The sequence below is a fragment of the Salvelinus alpinus genome, chromosome 28 (genome assembly GCF_045679555.1).
Source record: "Salvelinus alpinus chromosome 28, SLU_Salpinus.1, whole genome shotgun sequence".
Lineage (NCBI taxonomy): Eukaryota > Metazoa > Chordata > Actinopteri > Salmoniformes > Salmonidae > Salvelinus > Salvelinus alpinus.
The window spans coordinates 32,270,648-32,294,347 of record NC_092113.1 but is presented as its reverse complement, the minus strand read 5'-3'; the positions used below and the strand labels follow the sequence as shown (position 1 = coordinate 32,294,347).

Genomic DNA, 23,700 nt, shown 5'->3' with positions numbered 1-23,700 from the left:
GTCATTGTACTTTGTGACACAATGCGAAAAGACACGGTCAATTGAAGGAAAATATTATTGATACTGCACAGAAATGATGGAGAAAGTTTTTTTAACAGACATTCTCTCGGGACATAAAAATGCAAGCTGTCCCATCACACACCAGCTGCAACCTAATGTCTATTCAACTTGATTTGAAAACTTGATAACGAGTTTCAGCTTTCTATCAAATCTACATTTGAATGTAATTACTAAGAAAACTAATTTGAACGTAGAAAATGTAAATAATGAAGTGGGTTTACATTTAAAGGAATTACGCACTAGCTCAAATTAAATGTTTTATTTACTTTGTAACTAGCTCCAGGCTAAGATCCGTCTTTTCAGAAATTGTTTATGTTCGTTTATTATTTATTTGTTTAATTGTCTAACTTCATGTCATTTATTTCAATTGGTGTGATTAATTCCCCCAAAATAAATAAAGAATACGTTGCATTTGTACAAATGTAGCCTATAGTGATATTTATTTCTTAAATATAATGATTTGATAACATTCCTGCAAAAGATAAGCCATTGTGAATCTTGTCTCTTCAAAGTATTTAGAGAATATTGAGAATTTTTCTCTCCATGTGATTCCAGGGAATAGAGGCGAACATTCCACTCTAGAATGTTGATTTATGGCAGGCCTTTGGCAAGGCGTCTCTCTCTCTCTCTCTCTCTCGCTCTCTCTCTCTCTCTCTCTCTCTCTCTCTCTCTCTCTCTCTCTCTCTCTCTCTCTCTCTCTCTCTCTCTCTCTCTCTCTCTCTCTCTCTCTCTCTCTCTCTCTCTCTCTCTCTCGCTCTCTCTCTCTCTCTCTCGCTCTCTCTCTCTCTCGCTCTCTCTCTCTTGGCTGACAGTAAAACGAAAACAAACTAGTATTAAATAGTTAAAAGAAGTAGAAAGCATGTAACGAAGTCACATTCATCCATAAATCCCCTAAATAAATCAACAGTTGTGATGATCATTGTGGTGATAACTCATCTGTGCCTATTTTGAGATTTATGTTAGTAATGGATTATGCTTATAGCAACATTTCCTCTTCTTAGATGAGTGTCTTGTAAGACAAAAGGGCCATATCCAGAGTATTGTGATAGGGGTAAGCTAGTCTGTTTAAATGGCAGCCATGGCAGCTGCATAAAGGCGCTGAGTTGAAACAGGGTTCACGTCACCATGTTCCAGGGATAGGGGGAATAGGGCGGCTCACTCTCACGTTGACCAGAGGAGAGGAGGACGCGTCATAAATCCGTAAATCTACTCTCGCGTCTGTCGGATCTCCACCAGAGGAGCAGATGTGTCTGTCCTGTGTGCTTCTGCGCGCGCGCGCGTGTGTGTGTGTGCGTGCGTGTGTGTGTCGAACTGATTCTTGAATCTATAGTATTAATGAATTAATTACAAGTAAAGTTACCATCCAAAGCGCAATATTATAAATATTATAAGCACTTGAAGCTGATAATAGGTTGCCAAAATGTTATTTCTTTACCATCATGGGATTATTCATAATTTAGGTAATTATAGGCCTACTGCAATTACTTATAAAGCATTGATAAACATTAGTGTAGCATAATATAACATTTACCTACATTTCAGCCCCTGGTAACAGGCAAGTGTCAGAGTATTGAGCTATATACACTCTTAGAAAAAAAGGTGCTATATAGAATCTTAAAGGTTCTTCAGCTATCCCATAGGAGAACCTGTGGAAGAACCCTTTTTGGTTTCCATGTAGAACCCTTTCCATAGATGGTTCTACATGGAACCAAAAAAAGTTATCCCATGGAGACAGCCGAAGAACCCTTTGGGAACTATTTTTCTAGAGTGTAGGACATTACAGTCAGTGGATGGACTGAATAAACTGGTCTTTCTGAATTATAAGGGGAGAGTGATTAGTTACAATAGCAAGAGAGCTACTGGTAACTTCGTGTCCTCACTAGTAAGCCCAACAGAAATGTAATTAATATGATTTGATTAAATAGATTTCTCTGGACAATGTAACAGATTTGGCACGGGTCCTCAGATCCTCAAAAGGTTCTACAGCTGCACCATCGAGAGCATCCTGACTGGTTGCATCACTGCCTGGTATGGCAACTGCTTGGCCCCCGACTGCAAGGCACTAGAGGAAGGCCCTAAAAATTGTCAAAGACTCCAGCCACCCTAGTCATAGTCTGTTCTCTCTGCTATTGCTTGGCAAGCGGTACCGGAGCGCCAAGTCTAGGTCCAAGAGACTTCTAAACAGCTTCTACCCCAAGCCATAAGACTCCTGAACATCTAGTCAAATGGCTACCCAGACTATTTGCATTGACCCCCCTCCCTCTTTACACCACTGCTACTCTCTGTTGTTATCATCTATGCATAGTCACTTTAAATCAAATCAAATCAAATCAAATCAAATTTTATTAGTCACATACACATGGTTAGCAGATGTTAATGCGAGTGTAGCGAAATGCTTGTGCTTCTAGTTCCGACAATGCAGTAATAACCAACAAGTAATCTAACCTAACAATTCCACAACTACTACCTTACACACACACACAAGTGTAAAGGGATAAAGAATATGTACATAAAGATATATGAATGAGTGGTGGTACAGAACGGCATGGCAGATGCAGTAGATGGTATAGAGTACGGTATATACATATGAGATGAGTACTGTAGGGTATGTAAACATAAAGTGGCATAGTTTAAAGTGGCTAGTGGTACATGTATTACATAAAGATGGCAAGATGCAGTAGATGATATAGAGTACAGTATATACATATGAGATGGGTAATGTAGGGTATGTAAACATTATATTAAGTGGCATTGTTTAAAGTGGCTAGTGGTACATTTTTACATAATTTCCATCAATTCCCATTTTTAAAGTGGCTGGAGTTGAGTCAGTATGTTGGCAGCGGCCGCTAAATGTTAGTGGTGGCTGTTTAACAGTCTGATGGCCTTGAGATAGAAGCTGTTTTTCAGTCTCTCGGTCCCTGCTTTGATGCACCTGTACTGACCTCGCCTTCTGGATGATAGCGGGGTGAACAGGCAGTGGCTTGGGTGGTTGTTGTCCTTGATGATCTTTATGGCCTTCCTGTGACATCGGGTGGTGTAGGTGTCCTGGAGGGCAGGAAGTTTGCCCCTGGTGATGCGTTCTGCAGACCTCACTACCCTCTGGAGAGCCTTACGGTTGTGGGCGGAGCAGTTGCCGTACCAGGCGGTGATACAGCCCGACAGGATGCTCTCGATTGTGCATCTGTAGAAGTTTGTGAGTGCTTTATGTGACAAGCCGAATTTCTTCAGCCTCCTGAGGTTGAAGAGGCGCTGCTGCGCCTTCTTCACAACGCTGTCTGTGTGGGTGGACCAATTCAGTTTGTCCGTGATGTGTACACCGAGGAACTTAAAACTTTCCACCTTCTCCACTACTGACCCGTCGATGTGGATAGGGGGGTGCTCCCTCTGCTGTTTCCTGAAGTCCACAATCATCTCCTTTGTTTTGTTGACGTTGAGTGTGAGGTTATTTTCCTGACACCACACTCCGAGGGCCCTCACCTCCTCCCTGTAGGCCGTCTCGTCGTTGTTGGTAATCAAGCCTACCACTGTAGTGTCATCCGCAAACTTGATGATTGAGTTGGAGGCGTGCATGGCCACGCAGTCGTGGGTGAACAGGGAGTACAGGAGAGGGCTCAGAACGCACCCTTGTGGGGCCCCAGTGTTGAGGATCAGCGGGGTGGAGATGTTGTTACCTACCCTCACCACCTGGGGGCGGCCCGTCAGGAAGTCCAGGACCCAGTTGCACAGGGCGGGGTCGAGACCCAGGGTCTCGAGCTTGATGACGAGTTTGGAGGGTACTATGGTGTTAAATGCTGAGCTGTAATCGATGAACAGCATTCTCACATGGGTATTCCTCTTGTCCAGATGGGTTAGGGCAGTGTGCAGTGTGGTTGCGATTGCGTCGTCTGTGGACCTATTGGGTCGGTAAGCAAATTGGAGTGGGTCTAGGGTGTCCGGTAGGGTGGAGGTGATATGGTCCTTGACTAGTCTCTCAAAGCACTTCATGATGACGGAAGTGAGTGCTACGGGGCGGTAGTCGTTTAGCTCAGTTACCTTAGCTTTCTTGGGAACAGGAACAATGGTGGCCCTCTTGAAGCATGTGGGAACAGCAGACTGGGATAAGGATTGATTGAATATGTCCGTAAACACACCAGCCAGCTGGTCTGCGCATGCTCTGAGGACGCGGCTGGGAATGCCGTCTGGGCCTGCAGCCTTGCGAGGGTTAACACGTTTAAATGTTTTACTCACCTCGGCTGCAGTGAAGGAGAGCCCGCAGGTTTTGGTAGGGGGCCGTGTCAGTGGCACTGTATTGTCCTCAAAGCGGGCAAAAAAGTTGTTTAGCCTGTCTGGGAGCAAGACATCCTGGTCCGCGACGGGGCTGGTTTTCTTTTTGTAATCCGTGATTGACTGTAGACCCTGCCACATACCTCTTGTGTCTGAGCTGTTGAATTGCGACTCGATTTTGTCTCTGTACTGGGACTTAGCCTGTTTGATTGCCTTGCGGAGAGAATAGCTACACTGTTTGTATTCGGTCATGCTTCCGGTCACCTTGCCCTGGTTAAAAGCAGTGGTTCGCGCTTTCAGTTTCACGCGAATGCTGCCGTCAATCCACGGTTTCTGGTTTGGGAATGTTTTAATCGTTGCTGTGGGTACGACATCGTCAATGCACTTCCTAATGAACTCGCTCACCGAATCAGCATATTCGTCAATATTGTTGTTGGACGCAATGCGGAACATATTCCAATCCGCGTGATCGAAGCAGTCTTGAAGCGTGGATTCAGATTGGTCGGACCAGCGTTGAACAGACCTGAGCGCGGGAGCTTGTTGTTTGAGTTTCTGTTTGTAGGCTGGAATCAACAAAATGGAGTCGTGGTCAGCTTTTCCGAAAGGGGGGCGGGGGAGGGCCTTATATGCGTCGCGGAAATTAGTATAACAATGATCTAGGGTTTTCCCAGCCCTGGTAGCACAATCGATATGCTGATAGAATTTAGGGAGTTTTGTTTTTAGATTAGCCTTGTTAAAATCCCCAGCTACGATGAATGCAGCCTCAGGGTGTGTGGTTTCCAGTTTACAAAGAGTCAGATAAAGTTCGTTCAGGGCCATCGATGTGTCTGCTTGGGGGGGAATATATACGGCTGTGATTATGATTGAAGAGAATTCCCTTGGTAGATAATGCGGTCGACATTTGATTGTGAGGAGTTCTAGATCAGGTGAACAGAATGACTTGAGTTCCTGTGTGTTGTTATGATGATCACACCACGTCTCGTTAATCATAAGGCATACCCCCCCGCCCCTCTTCTTACCGGAAAGATGTTTGTTTCTGTCGGCGCGATGCATGAAGAAACCAGCTGGCTGCACCGACTCCGTTAGCGTCCCTTGAGTTAGCCATGTTTCCGTGAAGCAGAGCACGTTGCAATCCCTGATGTCTCTCTGGAATGCTACCCGTGCTCGGATTTCATCAACCTTATTGTCAAGAGACTGGACATTGGCGAGTAGTATGCTAGGGAGTGGAGCGCGATGTGCCCGTCTCCGAAGCCTGACCACGAGACCGCCTCGTTTGCCCCTTTTTCGGCGTCGCACAGGGTCGCCGGCTGGGATCAGATCCATTGTATTGGGTGGAAGGCAAAACACTGGATCCGTTTCGGGAAAGTCATATTCCTGGTAGGAACGATGATGAGTTGACGTTAATCGTATATTCAGTAGTTCCTCCCGACTGTATGTAATGAAACCTAAGATTACCTGGGGTACCGATGTAAGAAATAACACATAAAAAAACAAAATACTGCATATTTTCCAAGGAACGCGAAGCGAGGCGGCCATCTCTTTTCGGCGCCGGAAGTTTCTTCCCAGTTTAATAACTGTACCTACATGTACATATTACCTCAACTAACCAGTGCCCCCGCACATTGACTCTGTATCGGTACCCCCCTGTATATAGTCTGGCTTTTGTTATTTTACTGCTGCTCTTTATTTACCTGTTACTTTTATCTCTTATTCTTATCAGTATTTTTTTGAAACTGCACTGTTGGTTAAGGGCTTGTAAGTAAGCATTTCACTGTAAGGTTGTATTCTGTACCTGTTGTATTCGGCGCATGTGACTAATAACATTTTATTTTATTTTGATTGGATCTGATACATTTCCAAGGTGTTGTATCATTCTCAGCAGCCATCAGTTCTTGTCATCTCTCCAAGTCTATGCACTAGGGCTAGGCCCATCGAATCAGTTGGGAGGGGTGGTGGACTACCAGTTGTATTCACTGAGTGTTCTGTAGGCTATCCAGAACTCAATGGTTCCAATTGCATTGTAGCAGATACATGAATCATGAAAATAATCCATAAAAAATGTATTCAGTGTTGATGCCCAGTATATTGCCCCAACACTTGAAAATGTTAGGGAATAACGGGACTGTGATTATGCTCAAATAGTTTATTAGGTACACCACCCCGTTCACGAAAAAGGTCACTCTTACAGACAGTGAGCCACGTGGTCATGGCTTACTATGAAAAGCGTGGTATGATCGTCGGTGCCAGGCGCGCCAGTTCCAGTATCTCAGAAACAGGGTTTTAAAAAGTATATATATGGGGGGGGGGGGTCTTGGATGGTTGAGAGGAAGCTCTCGGGGGAACTGTGGTGGGGATCTTGGATGGTTGAGAGGAAGCTCTCGGGGGAACTGTGGTGGGGATCTTGGATGGTTGAGAGGAAGCTCTCAGGGGAACTGTGGTGGGGATCTTGGATGGTTGGTCGGCTGGCGGTTGAGAGCTTGGGCCGGTGGCCGATAGGTTGCTGGTTTGGGCCCCTGTTTTGATTTGGGTGGGAGATCTGTCAACGGGAGACGGTTAGATTACTCAATATAATGTAAATGTTGAGTGGCTTCACTGCATGTAGTTTGTATGTTTTAATATTCTATATATATATACATATATATATATTTTTTTTTTTTAAAGAAGAATTTGGCTATCAGGATTTGACATAAACAGCATGAGTACATCCCCCATCCTGCCTGGGGTCAGCGGTACAGACTGGTTGCGGTGGTTTAATGATGTGGGGAATGTTTTCCTGACCCATGCTAGGTCCCTTGATACCAACTGAGGAACGTTTCAATGCCCCGAAGAAAGGCTGTTCTGGAGGCAAAGGGGTCCTACCCGGTACTAGATGGGTGTACCTAATAAATTGGCCAGTGAGTGTAAATTTAACAGTATAACAGTACTACAAGAAACAGAGCCCTGCCTAACATAAGGGGTCCCTAATGTAAACTGGATCTCGTTCCTCCATTGGAAAAGCCTATAAGACTGTCCCACTTTAGCTACTCCATGCTGTCCCACTTTAGCTACTCCATGCTGTCCTACTTTAGCTACTCCATGCTGTCCTACTTTAGCTATCTATGGTTGGTAAAAAAAATCTTATCAAATCAAATGTTGGTCACTACACAGATTTGCAGATGTTATCGCAGGTGCAGCGAAAAGCTTATGTTTCTGGCTCCAACAGTGCAGTAATCAGGCATGTCACAAGAAAGAGCCATCGTACCTAAACTTAACCTTTTGAGTTGTTTCTGTTTTAACCCTGTAACCATGCAGAATTACTGGGTCAAAAATTAATGAGTCAAATCCCAAAGTGAAACTTTGAATAACAATACATACATAATCCAAAAAGTAAAAAACTGTAAATTAAGAAATATCAGAATGAGCAATATCAGAACAAGCAATGTCAGAGTCCGGAATGTAAACATTTATATATACAGTATATACAGTATATATATACTATATATATATATATAAATAGTGGGTTTAGACAGTATGGACAGTATAGGAATAGAAAAGGTTTGTACAGCAGTAGTTATATAGGATGAGCCATGACCACAGTACATATATATAAAGTGGGTAAAACACTGTAAACATTGTTAAAGTGACCAGTGTTCAATATCTCTACATACATTCGACAGCAGTCTCTAAGGTGCAGGGCAGAGTACCTGGCAGTGGCCAGCTAGTGATGGCTGTTCAGCAGTCTGATGACCTGGAAATGAAAGCTATTTTTCAGTCTCTCTGTCCCAGCTTTGATGCACCTGTACTATCTCCGTCTGCTAGATGGTAGCAGGGAGAACAGGCTGTGGCTCAAGTGGCTGAGGTCCTTCATGATCTTCTTGGCTTTCCTATGACAACAGGTGCTGTAGATGTCCTGGAGGGCAGGCAGTGTGCCCCCGGTGATGCATTGGGTTGACCACACCACACTCTGAAGAGCCATGCAGTTGCCGTACCAGGCGGTGACAGAATGTTCTCGATGGTGCATCTGTAGAAGCGTGTGAGGGTCTTAAAATGACTGAATTACAAAATGTAAACATAATATTGGCAGCTTTTTTATTTATTTTGATGCACTAGTACATAGTATGCACATTTACATCACAATTTGTCACATTGCATTATTTATGACAGTTTTATAACCTTAACAACAAAACAGAAAAAAAATCTGTCACTGATCTTACCGTGTCCTTTGCGGGTGAGATTCCCGTTTGACTCTTGCTCCACCTCCCTCTATTATGTCACACCAATGAGGTGATGTGATGTTGATCATGTGCTGTCTCTGCAAGGGCTTAGTAACAATAGTTTTGATTTTCACTTCTCAGACCAAGAAATAAACGTGTCAGGATTAAGCGGTTCCAGTTTATATAATGTTCCACTTTTTGCATTTCTGTCTTCTGTAATCTCTTTTATCCCAACACATGATACATTTCTGAAATCCTCAAGATAATAATATAACAACAAAGTGTGAATTGAATTGTAATTGTGGTACAATTGGGAATGTAATAATGGTGTCCCAGTTTATCTAACCTGCTGTCCCAGTTGACCAAATGCGGAAGAAAAATTTGGTTTTGGCTCAGTGTACACAAATGGGTGTGTCATGCCTCATGTGAATATGATACCAACATTTGTCATTTTTGTGTGATTAGGAAACAACTTGAGGATTTCAGAAATAAATCATTTGTTGGGCTAATACTGTATGTTGGATAGAGGATGAAAGAGGTTTCAGAAGATTGAAATGCAGAAAGTGTCCCACAGTTTCAGAATTCACCCTGTATCGTGTTTTACCATGTGTTTGAGAATTTGGACATAACAATTTTGAAGTTATATACAATAGAAACGTATTAAAAGAGCAGAGAATCATTCCCAAAATAAGTGTGCGTAAAATAGAACTTCCGTCCGTGCTACATTTTGGGGCGAAAATGTAGCACTCCTCTGAATGGACTGGATGTTGAATTTATGGTATAGGCCCAAGAGAGAGATATACAAATGAAAGGTAATGTCTATTGGACACAAACCAACATGCTAATTTCCCCAAATTTCATGTTGGCCAAGAAAGACAAAATAGCCAGTTTTAATCTGTTGCTTTAATGGGTTATTTAAGAGTTGCAGCCAATGTAGCTATGGTGCAGGGGTGGAATGGGACCAGAAATTGGCCCTGGCATTTGTAACACACCAGGCCATTTTGTTCCTGGAGGTACCCACTCCGGCCCATTTTTTTCCTTGTGGCCCGATTATTAGTCAGATAATGAGAAAAAAAACAAGCTTGACAAGCCCACTAAGCTAAAAATGGACCAGCCTATGGTTGAATGGCGGGAACCCGGTTACAGAGATTTTCCACCCAAAACCACTCCCCTTTCCTGGGATAAATAACAGCGAGAAAGTGGTAAATGACGTGAAATGGAACTGTTAAATGATATGCAGTGTCTAAATCTGGATTCTCTAAAGTCTCTCTGGTCACTGCATGGTGATTCATCAAAGCTCAGGGTGGTGACTGACAGCCCATCTCAGTATGTAGACCTATCATCTCATCATGGTAACCTTTGTTATTGTTACAGGTAGACCTACATTTGCTGCAGCAGCCTATACTACATAGCCTTACTCCACCTCAGGAATTGCATTTGGCGAAAGGCTCGGCACACGCATACTCAGGCTGACTGGCTATCATTCAGGCAAATTAGAAATAATTGCACTCACGCTATCCGGAAGGCCAAAGTTAGTTACTCTAAGGAGAAGTTCTCTCTCTGTGGGCCTAACCCCAAGAAGTTCTGGAAAACGGTTAAAGACCTGGAGAATAAACCCTACTCCTCACAGTAGCCCATGTCCATTAAAGTTGATGATGTGGTTGTTACTGACAAGAAGCACATGGCTGAGCTCTTTAGTCACCACTTCATTAAGTCAGGATTCCTATTTGACTCAGCCATGCCTCCTTGCCCGTCCAACATTTCCTCATCTCCCACCCCTTCTAATGCGACTATCCCCGATGCTTCTCCCTCTTTTTCCCCTGCCCCACTACAAAGTTTCTCCCTGCAGGCAGTCACTGAGTCCGAGGTGCTAAAGGAGCTCCTTAAACTTGACACCAAAATAACCTCTGTGTCAGATGGTTTAGACCCTTTCTTCTTTAAGGTTGCTGCCCCTATCATCTTATGAAGCCTATCTCCAACCTTTTTAACCTGTCTCTCCTTTCTGGGGAGGTTCCCATTGCTTGGAAGGCAGCCAGAGTTCGTCCTTTATTTAAAGGGGGAGATCAAGCTGATCCTAACTGTTATAGGCCTATTTCTATTTTGCCCTGTTTATCAAAAGTGTTGGAAAAACTTGTCAATAATCAACTGACTGGCTTTCTTGATGTCAATTGTATTCTCTCGGGTATGCAATCTGGTTTCCGCTCAGGTTATGGATGTGTCACTGCAACCTTAAAGGTCCTCAATGATGTCACCATTGTCCTTGATTCTAAGCAATATTGTGCTGCTATTTTTATTGACTTGGCCAAAGCTTTTGATACGGTAGGCCATTCCATTTTTGTGGGCCAGGTAAGGAGTATTGGTGTCTCTGAGGGGTCTTTGGCCTGGTTTGCTAACTACCTCTCTCAAAGAGTGCAGTGTATAAAGTCCGAAAATCTGCTGTCGCAGCCACTGCCTGTCACCAAGGGAGTACCCCAAGGCTCAATCCTAGGCCCACGCTCTTCTCAATTTACATCAACAACATACCTCAGGCAGTAGGAAGCTCTCTCATCCATTTATATGCAGATGATACAGTCTTATACTTAGCTGGCCCCTCCCCGGATTTTGTGTTAAATGCTCTACAACAAAGCTTTCTTAGTGTCCAACAAGCTTTCTCTACCCTTAACCTTGTTCTGAACACCTCCAAAACAAAGGTCATGTGGTTTGGTAAGAAGAATGCCCCTCTTCCCACAGGTGTTATTACTACCTCTGAGGGTTTAGAGCTTGAGGTAGTCACCTCATACAAGTACTTGGGAGTATGGCTAGACGGTGCACTGTCCTTCTCTCAGCACATATCAAAGCTGCAGGCTAAAGTTAAATCTATACTTGGTTTCCTCTATAGTAATCGCTCCTCTTTCACCCCAGCTGCCAAACTAACACTGATTCAGATGACCATCCTACTCATGCGTGGTTGTTCCACTGGATATCATAAGGTGAATGCACCAATTTGTAAGTCGCTCTGGATAAGAGCGTCTGCTAAATGACTTAAATGTAAATGTAATGTAATACTCATGCTAGATTACGGAGACATAATTTATAGATCGACAGGTAAGGGTGCTCTCGAGCGGCTAGATGTTCTTTACCATTCAGGCATCAGATTTGCCACAAATGCTCCTTATAGGACACATCACTGCACTCTATAATCCTCTGTAAACTGGTCATCTCTGTATACCCGTCGCAAGACCCAAGACCCTCATGCTTATTTATAAAACCCTCTTAAGCGTCACTCCCTCCTATCTGAGATACCTACTGCAGCCCTCATCCTCCACATACAACACCCGTTCTGCCAGTCACATTCTGTTAAAGTCCCCAAAGCACAGACATCCCTGGGTCGCTCCTCTTTTCATTTTTGCTGCAGCTAGGACTGGAACGAGCTGCAACAAACACTCAAACTGTACAGCTTCATCTCAATCTCTTCATTCAAGACTCAATCATGGACACTCTTACTGACAGTTGTGGCTGCTTTGTATGATGTATTGTTGTCTCTACCGTCTTTACCTTTGTGCTGTTGACTTTGCCCAATAATGTTTGTACCATGTTTTTGTGCTGCTACCATTTTGTGTTGCTACAATGTTGTTGTCATGTTGTGTTGCTACCATGCTGTGTTGTCATGTTTTGCTGCCTTGTTATGTTGTTGTCTTAGGTCTCTCTTTATGTAGTGTTGTGTCTCATTGTGATGTGTGTTTTGTCCTATATTTATATAGTATTTTTTTTAGTTTTTTTTATCCAAGGCCCCCGTCCCAGCAGGAGGCCTTTTGCCTTTTGGTAGGCCATCATTGTAAATAATAATTTGTTTTTAACTGACTTGCCTAGTTAAATAAAAGTTAAATAAAAAATATATTAAAAAATACTACAGTAATATAAAGACCAAATACACATCTGTTTTACCCATCTCTATCTGGCTTTTGGGGGTCATCTTATTTTTTTTACTGTAAGGATGTTTTTAAATTTTTATTGCAGCTGCAGAGTTTTAAAACACTCCTATATTGTTGCTTTAAATCATTGCACGAGCGAGCACTCTCTTGCAGTTTTTCTCTTTCTCCATCAATTCCATTCAAATTGCATCCAAAAATGATAATCCTGTTCAAGATTGATATATAGGCCTATATATAGATGTCCTAGCCTACCTCTTTCAGGTAATACATTCAATGCAGTATTAGTCTTATATTTAGCTAATGAATGCTGGGCTAAGCATAATAAGTTTCTAACTTATAGCCTCTGTCTCTTGCGCTATACACACACAGCTGTGCTCCGCTGGCCTCCCTGTAAAAAAGGCTCCTTAGCTCTTGGAGTCCCATTCAGGAAAAGCTAGACTAGAAGAGCTTGCTTGACTTTTTTTTTTTTTTTCATTTCTTATACCAATAGACTATTCGAGGATACAGAAGGCAATAGACCTCACGGGTAGTTTGAAACCAGAGTGAACACGCAATGGCGGTAGGCTATAACAGTCATTGAGTCAGACCCATAACCATTCAATCCTCATGAATAGAAGTGAAAGCCTTCTGCATCTCAATCTAGTCCAATATTATTCAAGGATATCATTAGAATGATGAAGATGAGGACAACAAAACGTATTTCATTTAACTGTTGAAAGCGAGGAGGGAATGAAGCAACACTAGAGAGAGAAAGTAGGCTAATAACATTAAGGGAAATATTATGAAAAATTGTAGGCCTCATGTGATGCACTGGAATCACATGAACTCTCCCTGCTATATCATGGTTTGAACGATGTGACTAATTCCAGTCCATATAATACAGTATAATACAATACAGTACAGTAATACAGTTCACACTCAAAAAGATTAGCCTACTGAAGCTTGTTTCATTTATTTACCCAAGAGAGCATAGCTAGGCCTATATCTATGGGCTTTTATGTTTTTATGTCATGTGTAATGTGCAGTAGTCTATATACACTACATGATCAAAAGTATATGGACACCTGTTCATCGAACATCTCATTCCAAAATCATGGTCATTAATATGGAGTTGGTCCCCCCCCTTTGCTGCTATAACAGCCTCCACTCTTCTGGGAAGGCATTCCACTAGATGTTGAAACATTGCTGCTGGGACTTGCTTCCATTCAGCCACAACTGTATTAGTGAGGTTGGGTACTGATGTTGGGCGATTAGTCCTGGCTCGCAGTCTGCGTTCCAATTCATCCCAAAGGTGTTCGATGGGGTTGAGGTCAGGGCTCTGTGCAGGCCAGTCAAGTTTTTCCACACTGATCTCGACAAACCATTTCTGTATGGACTTCGCTTTGTGCACAGGGAGCATTGTCATGCTGAAACAGGAAAGGGCCTTCCCCAAACGGTTGCCACAAAGTTGGAAGCACAGAATCGTCAAGAATGTCATTGTGTTCTGTAGCATTAAGATTTCCCTTCACTGGAACTAAGGGGCCTACCCCGAACCATGAAAAACAGCCCCAAACCATTATTCATCCTCCACCAAACTTTACAGTTGGCACTATGCATTCATCAGTCCAGAGAACCAATGGCGGCGAGTTTTACACCACTCCAGCCGACGCTTGCCATTGCGCATGGTGATCTTAGGCTTATGTGTGGCTGCTCAGCCATGGAAACCCATTTCATGAAACTCCCGACGAACATTTATTGTGCTGTTGTTGCTTCCAGAGGCAGTTTGGAACTCGGTATTGAGTGTTGCAACCGAGGACAGACGATTTTTACGCGCTAATTCTCTTCAGCACTCGGCAGTCCCTTTCTGAGCCGTTGTTGCTCCTAGACGTTTTCACTTCACAATAACAGCACTTACAGTTGACTGGGGCAGCTCTAGCAGGGCAGAATTTGACAAACTGACTTGTTGGAAAGGTAGCATCCTATGACAGTGCCATGTTGAAAGTCACTGAGCTCTTCAGTAAGGCCATTCTACTGCCAACGTTTGTCTATGAAGATTGCATGGTTGTGTGCTCGATTGTATACACCTGTCAGCAGCGGGTGTGGCTGAAATAGCCAAATCCACTAATTTGAAGGGGTGTCCACATACTTTTGTATATCTTTTTATTGAACCTTTATTTAATAGGCAACTCAGTTAAGAACAAATTCTTATTTACAATGACAGCCTACACCGTCCAAACCCGGACGACGCTGGGCCAATTGTGCACCGCCATATGGGACTCCCAATCACAGCCGGGTTTCGAACCAGGGTGTCTGTAGTGACGCCTCTAGTACTGAGATGCAGTGCCCTAGACCGCTGTGTCATGATATATATGATATAGTGTGTCATATAGCCTATGTATTGGATAACGACACAATCATTTGGGCTTTTTTTTTCATTTGCCCGAAATGCCAGATGGCCAGTCCGCCCCTGCTATGGTGTATTGCAGAAGGAAGTCGCTTATGTGCATATAGTTCAAGACAAGAACGCATGTTGGGAGGAAGTAAATTGACAGTGTCTTTTCCTTTTCCTCACTTATGAAGTGTTCTTATGAAGTGCTGAGTGCAGCAGCTAAGTCTCTGGTCCTTTCATTTCACTCTGCATTGTTTACAGCAATATGGGGCACCGGGCCATAAATCTCCCGCCCGAGCCGCCGAGACAGGACTATTTGTATGCACCGTTTTAACCGACAACATCCTCTGCCCATTAACGTCCTTCCCCACGCTCTCAGTCTCCTCTTATCTGCCCGAATCGAGCTTTATCCGCCGAAAACAAATTCGCAGATCCATGGCATGGTAGCTTTTTCTTGAAAAGAGCAGTGTAGAAAACAGTGCGTTTTTGGAACAAAGGGGTTAGGAATGTTATTTTTGCTGCAAGTCCAACATGGTATACATGGAAAAAACTAAAATCTCTTTGAGTGGAAATGCTAGTGTTGTGCGTTTGGTATATATTTTCTGAAAAATCGCCCATGTTTATACAAGTCTCCATATTCTGCCTGTTTTCATATAGGCTATGGGAGAAATATTTTATACAAGTATTTTTTATCGATGTTTTCCTGTTTTTGTCAGCCACCAAACCAAGAGACTGCAGAAGGCAATATGTTATACACCAAACCAAGAGCAGGGTAAGAGAGTGCAGAAGGTAAGGGGGGTTGTAAAAGGGGTTGACACCCAGAGAGACCGGCGCCCGCTTTTGTGGAGAGAGAAAAAAATGATTTATTGCCACGCGAGCGGTTCAACCAGAGTTCACTGAGAATTGTGATGTAGGCGCGCGGAGGAGATAAATTATTGTCTTGCTGAGCTAGTATATCACAGATTCTATATCCAATGGGCTACAGGCGAGTGAGTGTGCTCAACGGTTTGAGGCAAAGAAAACAAACGGAATGTAATTACTTTAGGCCTGATTTCTCCTCTCCAGATAAAAGGACTGCCTGATGCTACATGTATACAAGAGGATGATGATGATGATAAGGATTTAATAATAATAGCGTTATGCTCATAATTATCATACTAATCATAATACCAATAGTGTACATCTAAATTGATCATTTGTGAAGTAAATTAAAAAGTGCATTAAATGCACATGAACCTCAAATAAACCTATCGAGTTCGGTTATTAGTATAATTTACCCATGTTTTAATTTATCCCAGGTTATGGATTGAATCTTCTCGCATTCAATGCACACTCCAACCAAGTCATATTTCATGTAAACTGCACCAATGTCCGACCTGTTATGTGCATAATGAATGCCTCTATCTGACAAGTTATGTGACAGCAATTCACTGAACTCTAAATAACAAAAGTTGTTAAAACAAGATTGATTTTGGAAGAACAATTGGAAAGGGTAAGAACACAACGGGCGTCTTCTTGATAAGAGCCCTCTAATAAACGCTGTATAAACGCCTGTTTCATTGTGCACAGTATGGCATACCAAATCTAAATCAAATGTTATAAGGCTATTTTCATGTAATATGTTAAAGAAATGCATATATATATGACTTTGTATGTTTACACCGTCTTATTATAGACGTTAGTGAGATGGACTTATTTGTCCCAATCTCGTATGATCTGAAAGAAATGTAGGCTAAATTCTCTCTCGTCGAGAATGCATTCTTAGGCTCTGAACATGACGGGAACACTCTTCTACGACCCATAAATCAATTTAGCCGAAATTCAAGTGGAGTAATTTGTTTATCCTGGTTATCACTTCATGCTCTCAATAAACAATTGGTGTTGCCGGTGTTAACAAGTGTTGTGCCGAAATTCTCCCCCCCCTTCGCGTTCTTCATTGCTGCGACTTGCTTGCTAGTTGAAATTTCTGCTCTTCACTCCGTTGTCAGTTTAGCCTACATTACACTGATCTTAGTAGCAGAAGCCATTTTTGTCTGCAGTTTTCGGTTTGGCTATTTGTTTCAAGTGTATGTGGCGGTTATAGCTTGTATAGCGCCCGCCCGCCCGCCCGCACCCACATCCGCGCCCGCCAATGACGTCCGTAACTAAATCCGCTACTGATTTGTATTAGTCTATGAATAAATGTCTTTGCCAATATTCGTTATCTCTCCCGTGTCTTATTCGACTAGTAAGGATAATAATTCAGCCATAGTTGTTCTGAAATGTTTATTGCTTGCCAACATTTTACTCCCTCCTGTATGGTTAATATAACACACATACATTAATTATTAATTTCGGTTGCATATCCTGACGTAAAGTTTGTTCTATAGAAAGTATTTGACTCTGATGTGTGCCACAGAAAGTATTTGACTCTAGACACAAAATTAAGGAAATTAGAGGGGGGGGGGGGGGTTCTGGCAGGGGGGAGATTTTCTGCACAACACCGGAAATTCCATCTCTGCCCCTCATGCTACTCGTGTTGTTCTATTGCATTCTACATTATGTCATGTATTTCCTTTGATCATTTGTGCTTACAATAATGATAAACATGAGATGATCATGTTGATATTAAGATAACTTATTGGAGTGAGTGTGTGAAGTGTGAATGCAGGTTCAGGGAGTGAGGCTGCTCTTGTGGCGGGGCCAGGAGGAGGGTGAACGGAAGAGGGATTAAATCAGAGTGGTGCTGGAGAGGCTGAGTCGTCCCTGTGCTGCTGAGACACCTACAGGATGATTCCCTGAAAACAGCGTTGTCGTATTATATTAGATACATAGGGGTACTGTAGGCTATACTTGTGGTAAAAGGCCTATAGAATTGAATCAGCTTTTCGAAATAAATGCAGTAGCCTAATGACGTCAGTGGCCCACTGTATACGAGGGTCTATGGCACTGCCATGTTCATTTGAGTTTGATATGTACACATATATTTGGTGTATATTAAGCTAATAATATTTTACATTATTACATTATTATAATATATTTTGTAATAGCCTACAAGTTTAAAAAATGTACCCTAACAAATTTCGTTAGTAGCCTACACTGTATTGCCTCAGTGTTAGCTTTGGGTTCATATGGCGACAGTATGTCATTATTCGACTACCTCTTTGTCTGTTCGTCCATATACCACACAGGTTTAATCAATCGAAAACTTCTCTGTAATATGAATGTTGCTTGACAGAGCGAACACATCCATGTTGCAATTGATTAGTGAAAGCAGATAAGCAGACATTTGAGGTAAAACTACTATTATTTACGATATTCTTTTCATTATCTTTGTGTGGCAATGATTTTCAAAACCCTTTGTTTTACCACTTCCATTTAATATATTAAGTCGTTTGCTTATAGGTCAATAATTACGCTAATAACGCGGGTAGTTTACTCATTCAGTGCATTTTCATACAACCAGCATACGTTGTATGCATAATCACGTGTAAATAGAATAAATAAATATACAAAAAGTGAGTTTTAAGCCCATGCACTGTAGTCTATATCTGGAAGATGTAAGAACACAATTCACAATGGTTGATCATCATTTTTAATATAGTAATAGCTATGTTTCAACAAACAGCACACTCATATTAAAATTACACATTCAGTCAAAAATATATATTTTTATATTTTGTGATAGCATTGACATGATCCAAGTAGCCTTACATATCATTCCTTCAAATAGGCTACTCAATCAATAGTTTCCAATAAGGAGCATTGCTATAAGGTACCAGGAAAGTTCAAGAAACGAAGTAACTTTAATTGCGCTGGGTTTTCATTCGAATATCTTCCCACTTGTGGTAGGCCTACTCTGTAAATAACAAATAAATAGATATTTAGGTCCAAATGATCCGTTCAGTGTGTGCCTCTCTGTCTCTGTCTGTCTCTTTCTCTGTCCTGTCTGTCTCTTTCTCTGTCCTGCCTCTGTCTCTGTCTCTGTCTGTCTCTTTCTCTGTCCTGTCTCTGTCTCTGTCCTGTCCTGTCTCTTTCTCTGTCCTGTCTCTGTCTCTGTCCTGTCTCTTTCTCTGTCCTGCCTCTGTCCTGTCTCTTTCTCTGTCTCTGTCTCTGTCTTGTTCTGTCTCTGTCCTGTCTTTGTCCTGTCTCTGTCCTGTCTCTGTCTCTGTCCTGTCTCTGTCCGTCTCTGTCTCTGTTTCTGTTTCTGTCATGTCCTGTCTTGTCTCTGTCCTGTCTCTGCCCTGTCTCTGTCTCTGTCCGTCTCTGTCTCTGTCACTGTCTCTGTCCAGTCTCTGTCCTGTCTCTGTCTCTGTCCTGTCTCTGTCCTGTCTCTGTCCTGTCTCTGTCTCTGTCTCTGTCCTGTCTCTGTCCGTCTCTGTCTCTGTCCTGTCTCTGTCCTGTCTCTGTCCTGTCTCTGTCCTGTGTCTGCCCTGTCTCTGTCTCTGTCCTGTCTCTGTCCTGTCTCTGTCTCTGTCCTGTCTCTGTCTCTGTCCTGTCTTTGTCTCTGTCCTGTCTCTGTCCTGTCTCTGTCTCTGTCTCTGTCCTGTCTCTGTCTTGTTCTGTATCTGTCCTGTCTCTGTCCCTGTCTCTGTCCTGTCTCTGTCCTGTCTTTGTCCTGTCTCTGTCTCTGTCCTGTCTCTGTCCTGTCTTTGTCCTGTCTCTGTCTCTGTCCTGTCTCTGTCTCTGTTCTGTCTCTGTCCATCTCTGTCTCTGTCCTGTCTCTGTCTCTGTCCTGTCTCTGTCTCTGTCTCTGTCTTGTCTCTGTCTCTGTCCTGTCTCTGTCCGTCTCTGTCTCTGTCTCTTTCTCTGTCCTGTCTCTGTCTCTGTCCTGTCTCTGTCCTGTCTCTGTCTCTGTCCTGCGTCTGTCCTGTCTCTGTCTCTGTCCTGTCTCTGTCTCTGACTCTGTCTCTGTCCTGTGTCTGCCCTGTCTCTGTCTCTGTCCTGCCTCTTTCCTGTCTCTGTCTCTGTCTCTGTCATGTCTCTGTCCTGTCTCTGTCGCTTTCCTGTCTCTGTCTCTGTTCTGTCTCTGTCCTGTCTCTGTCCTGTCTCTGTCCTGTCTTTGTCTCTGTCCTGTCTCTGTCCTGTCTCAAGCTCGTCTCTGTCCTGTCTCTGTCTCTGTCCTGTCTCTGTCTCTATCTCTGTCTTGTTCTGTCTCTGTCCTGTCTCTGTCTCTGTCCTGTCTTTGTCCTGTCTCTGTCTCTGTCTCTGTCCTGTCTTTGTCTCTGTCTCGTCTCTGTCCTGTCTCTGTCTCTGTCTCTGTCTTTCTCTGTCCTGTCTCTGTCCTGTCCCGTCTCTGTCTCTGTCTTGTCTCTGTCTCTGTCTCGTCTCTGTTGCTGTCCTGTCTCTGTCTCTGTCTCTGTCCTGTCTCTGTCCGTCTCTGTCTCTGTCCTGTCTCTGTCTCTGTCCTGTCCTGTCTCTGTCCTGTCTCTGTCCTGTGTCTGCCCTGTCTCTGTCCTGTCTCTGTCTCTGTCTCTGTCCTGTCTCTGTCTCTGTCTCTGCCCCTGTCTCTGTCTCTGCCTCTGTCTCTGTCCTGTCTCTGTCTCTGTCCTGTCTCTGCCCTGTCTCTGTCTCTGTCCTGTCTCTGCCCTCTCTGTCTCTGTCCTGTCTCTGCCCTCTCTCTGTCTCTGTCTCTGTCCTGTCTCTGTCCTGTCTCTGTCCTGTCTCTGTCTCTGTCTCTGTCCTGTCTCTGCCCTCTCTGTCTCTGTCCTGTCTCTGCGCTCTCTGTCTCTGTCCTGTCTCTGTCTCTGTCTCTGCCCTCTCTGTCTCTGTCCTTTCTCTGTCTCTGTCCTGTCTCTGCCCTGTCTCTGTCTCTCTAAAACGGCATACTGATCATGTACTGCTATTGTTCTCTTACTATTCATATTTTCTGATTGGTTGTTTTCATCCGTAGGTTAAGAAGAAATAAACACGTATTGCTATGCTGCCTGAAGAATCGGAGCGGGTCCCTCGGTCGCCATTAAGTTCCTTTCAGACTATTGGAGGTGACTATTGGAGGATAGCTGCACGTGACTTCACAGTTTATCCATCTGGTTATATTCAATACAGTCTTACATCTTATTCAAAGTAATTTAAGTTCGGTGTAAAGCTATATATTTATCATGCAAAAGTGCATTCCTTCCCAACTTTCAGGTCATATCCATAGTTTTATTTATCAGAGTAAATTTGAAGTGCACCCTGCTATATCTATGGACCACCACCAATCCCCTATATGTCATCTACACGGCTACTACAACACTGCAACCGAACCTGCTGGATATGGCACTGGACACAGTAGAGGCCACGCACCACAATTCAGAGAGATCCCACTCTTTCGTCCTACTGTCACCTCTTCTGCTTGTGTCAGCTGCACTCTGTACCTGTCTGACCCATTCTGAGGCCCCCTGGCCCGGTGGATAAACGCCATGGTAAGGCAAAGCTCTCTTCAGAGGAAAGAGGTGCATTCCATCCACCCCTTTGCCTCTCACCAAGACATCTCTTCCCCTGGATGACAGAAACTTGTCAAAAATGCAATTTCAGAATGTGGAGGGGGGTTAGGCCCCTGGTTTGATCAACTCCTTATCATTTATGTTAGTTCACAACTGTATTACATTCAATACTTTCCTCTTAGGTCGGTCAGATATCCAGGGGTAAATTGGGACTATAAACCCTGCACACAATACTGACAGGACTGTTGTAGCACATGTGACACTGAAGGTGATTGTTTCCAGTGGTGGTCTCACTCTTTAAGTGATGCGTTGAGTTGACACTGCCATGTGTAGATTTTATTAATGCACGTGTCAGATGTTTCCCCTCCTAGTCTTTGTCTTTAGAAGGGGGGAAGATGTAACACAAGATGTAACTATAACTTGTCATGTCTCAGACACTTGCAGTACAGCATTACTTTTAAATGTTCCTTTTGTCATTTCCCCAGGTGATTCAGTGTGCTGTCATAACGAGGCTGGTGGTCTCCTAAGTAGAGGAAGACATGGAAAAAGACAGAGATGGAGGGAGGCGAGAGCGTTCACCAGCACCCAGCTAGTGTTGCTAGAGAAGGAGTTCTACTTCAGGCCCTACCTGTGTCCACCCCGCAGGCTGGAGATGGCTGCAGGCGTGAGGCTCACCGATCGGCAGATCAAGATCTGATTCCAGAACCGACGCATGAAACACAAGAAGGACCATAAGGAGGACAGTGTCATAGAGACTGAGACGCCAAACCATCCTTCTCTACCACCACACACGTTGTCCTCCCTCAGCCCAAGGTTCTCTATTGGTGTTGGGTACTCAGTTCTTGTCTGGTGAGAGCGCCTAAATCTCCAACCCTCCTCTTCATAGATTATGATCGGACCCCTGCTCTGGTTGGTTTTAACAGTAGAAATGACAGTGAATGGTTTTGTGTTTCCTCCATGGACCTTCCCCATCTCACCACCATACCTGCACCTGTCTCTTACTGTTGTAGACAGCAGTTGTTTGTCCACAGGTCTCTCAGAACCTTCCTCAGGGCACAATGATGCACACCTATCCTCTTATGACATCAGTGCACGCTTCAAACGTCACGGCTGCCCCCTAGAGCCTCCTACTCACCTGTGAGAGTAGGCCACAACGCTAACACCTCGATTGTGAGTCGAAGGGCTCAATTCAATCAAAGCAGGACTGTAGACGTTACCTTTCATTCAACGTTTTGATAGCGGCTTCCTGAACAAGGCATAATTATTACCTGTAGGGTATCCTGAGTATCACTGGGACTAGGTTTCTATTCCATAGCAACCACTACTGCCCCATCTGTTGCTATTCTATTATACCTTGTGGCAGATGTAACGCATGATGTACTGTACATAGCATACCAGTAATCTTTTGGCATAATTGACCTGATATAGCTTATAGCAATAAACTCCTCAAATACCTTCCGCTGGTATTACTGTACTGTTTTGCATGATGAATGCATGTTTTGAACACATTAATTTAGTATTTTCATGTGTCAGATAATTGACTTGTGGTTGTCATCTCTGTAAATCGTAGAGAAAATAATTTTACTTTGCTATAGTTGTTAGATGTTCTGATCGTGACATAATTTACTAGCCATCAATTTAGTATTTTCAAGACCTCCTCCTGTGTCAAATACATGTGGCTGTTGTATCTGTAGATCAGAGGGAGAGGAATTTGACTTTGGCTGTAGGTGTCATGTGTTAGGTCTTGTGTCATGTGTTCTTACCATGTTCATAGCTGTTCATATGTGCAAGTTGTTTATATGTGTAAGTTGTTTAGGCTAAGTGTGAGAACGCTTGCTTCTAGCAAGCATATGTTCATACTGAATGAAGTTCTATTTTTGTTATGTATGTATTTGCATAAACTAAAATACGTTTTTGATACTGTTCTTGATTATTTTAGATGTTTAATAAATGCATTTGTGTAAAATCAATATCAGTGGAATCCTTATCTTCATTCATTTCTTATCAGAATGACTTCATTCTCTAACAGCATTCTATTGAGATTAAAGAGCGTATGCTACTTCTGGAAAACAGGGTTTGTAATGAAATGAACCCATTCTGTAGAATAGATTCAATAACAACTCTGTGATATTATGTTTTCATGTTACACAATCTCTGGAAACAGCTTCTCCCTGGCACCTGCTTCCTAGCTACCGTACATTAATCATGGAGACAAGGTAGCGTTACCAGCCATCCAATCACAGGCTCTCAACTCAACCCTCTCCTTTTCAATTGGCTATTCGAAGCAGTGCAAGCTGGGACTAACAGGCTTAGAGTATTGGTTGCTTGGCCGAGCACCCTATAGGCTACAGCACCCTATGGGCTACAGCACCCTATGAGCTACAGCACCCTATGGGCTACAGCACCATATATGCTACAACACCTGTAGTAGGCTTTCAGGCAAAACAGTTTCTACTTGTAATTACACAGAGAGAGTGTGTGAGAGAGAGCGTGTGAGA

At 43.2% G+C, this 23,700-nt stretch overlaps 1 protein-coding gene across 9 annotated transcripts in view; it reads left to right on the top strand.

The window, feature by feature from the left end:
- LOC139557713 (homeobox protein Hox-C4a) overlaps positions 1-23,172 on the top strand; it is a 113,483-nt gene extending 90,311 nt beyond the window's left edge. For all 9 annotated transcript variants that reach the window (XR_011671453.1, XR_011671452.1, XM_071372831.1 and 6 more), the window contains 2 exons: positions 20,668-20,758; positions 21,688-23,172. The gene's annotated coding sequence lies outside the window, so the exon portion shown is untranslated. The remainder of the gene's footprint in view (positions 1-20,667; positions 20,759-21,687) is intronic.
- Positions 23,173-23,700: the final 528 nt, after the last annotated feature.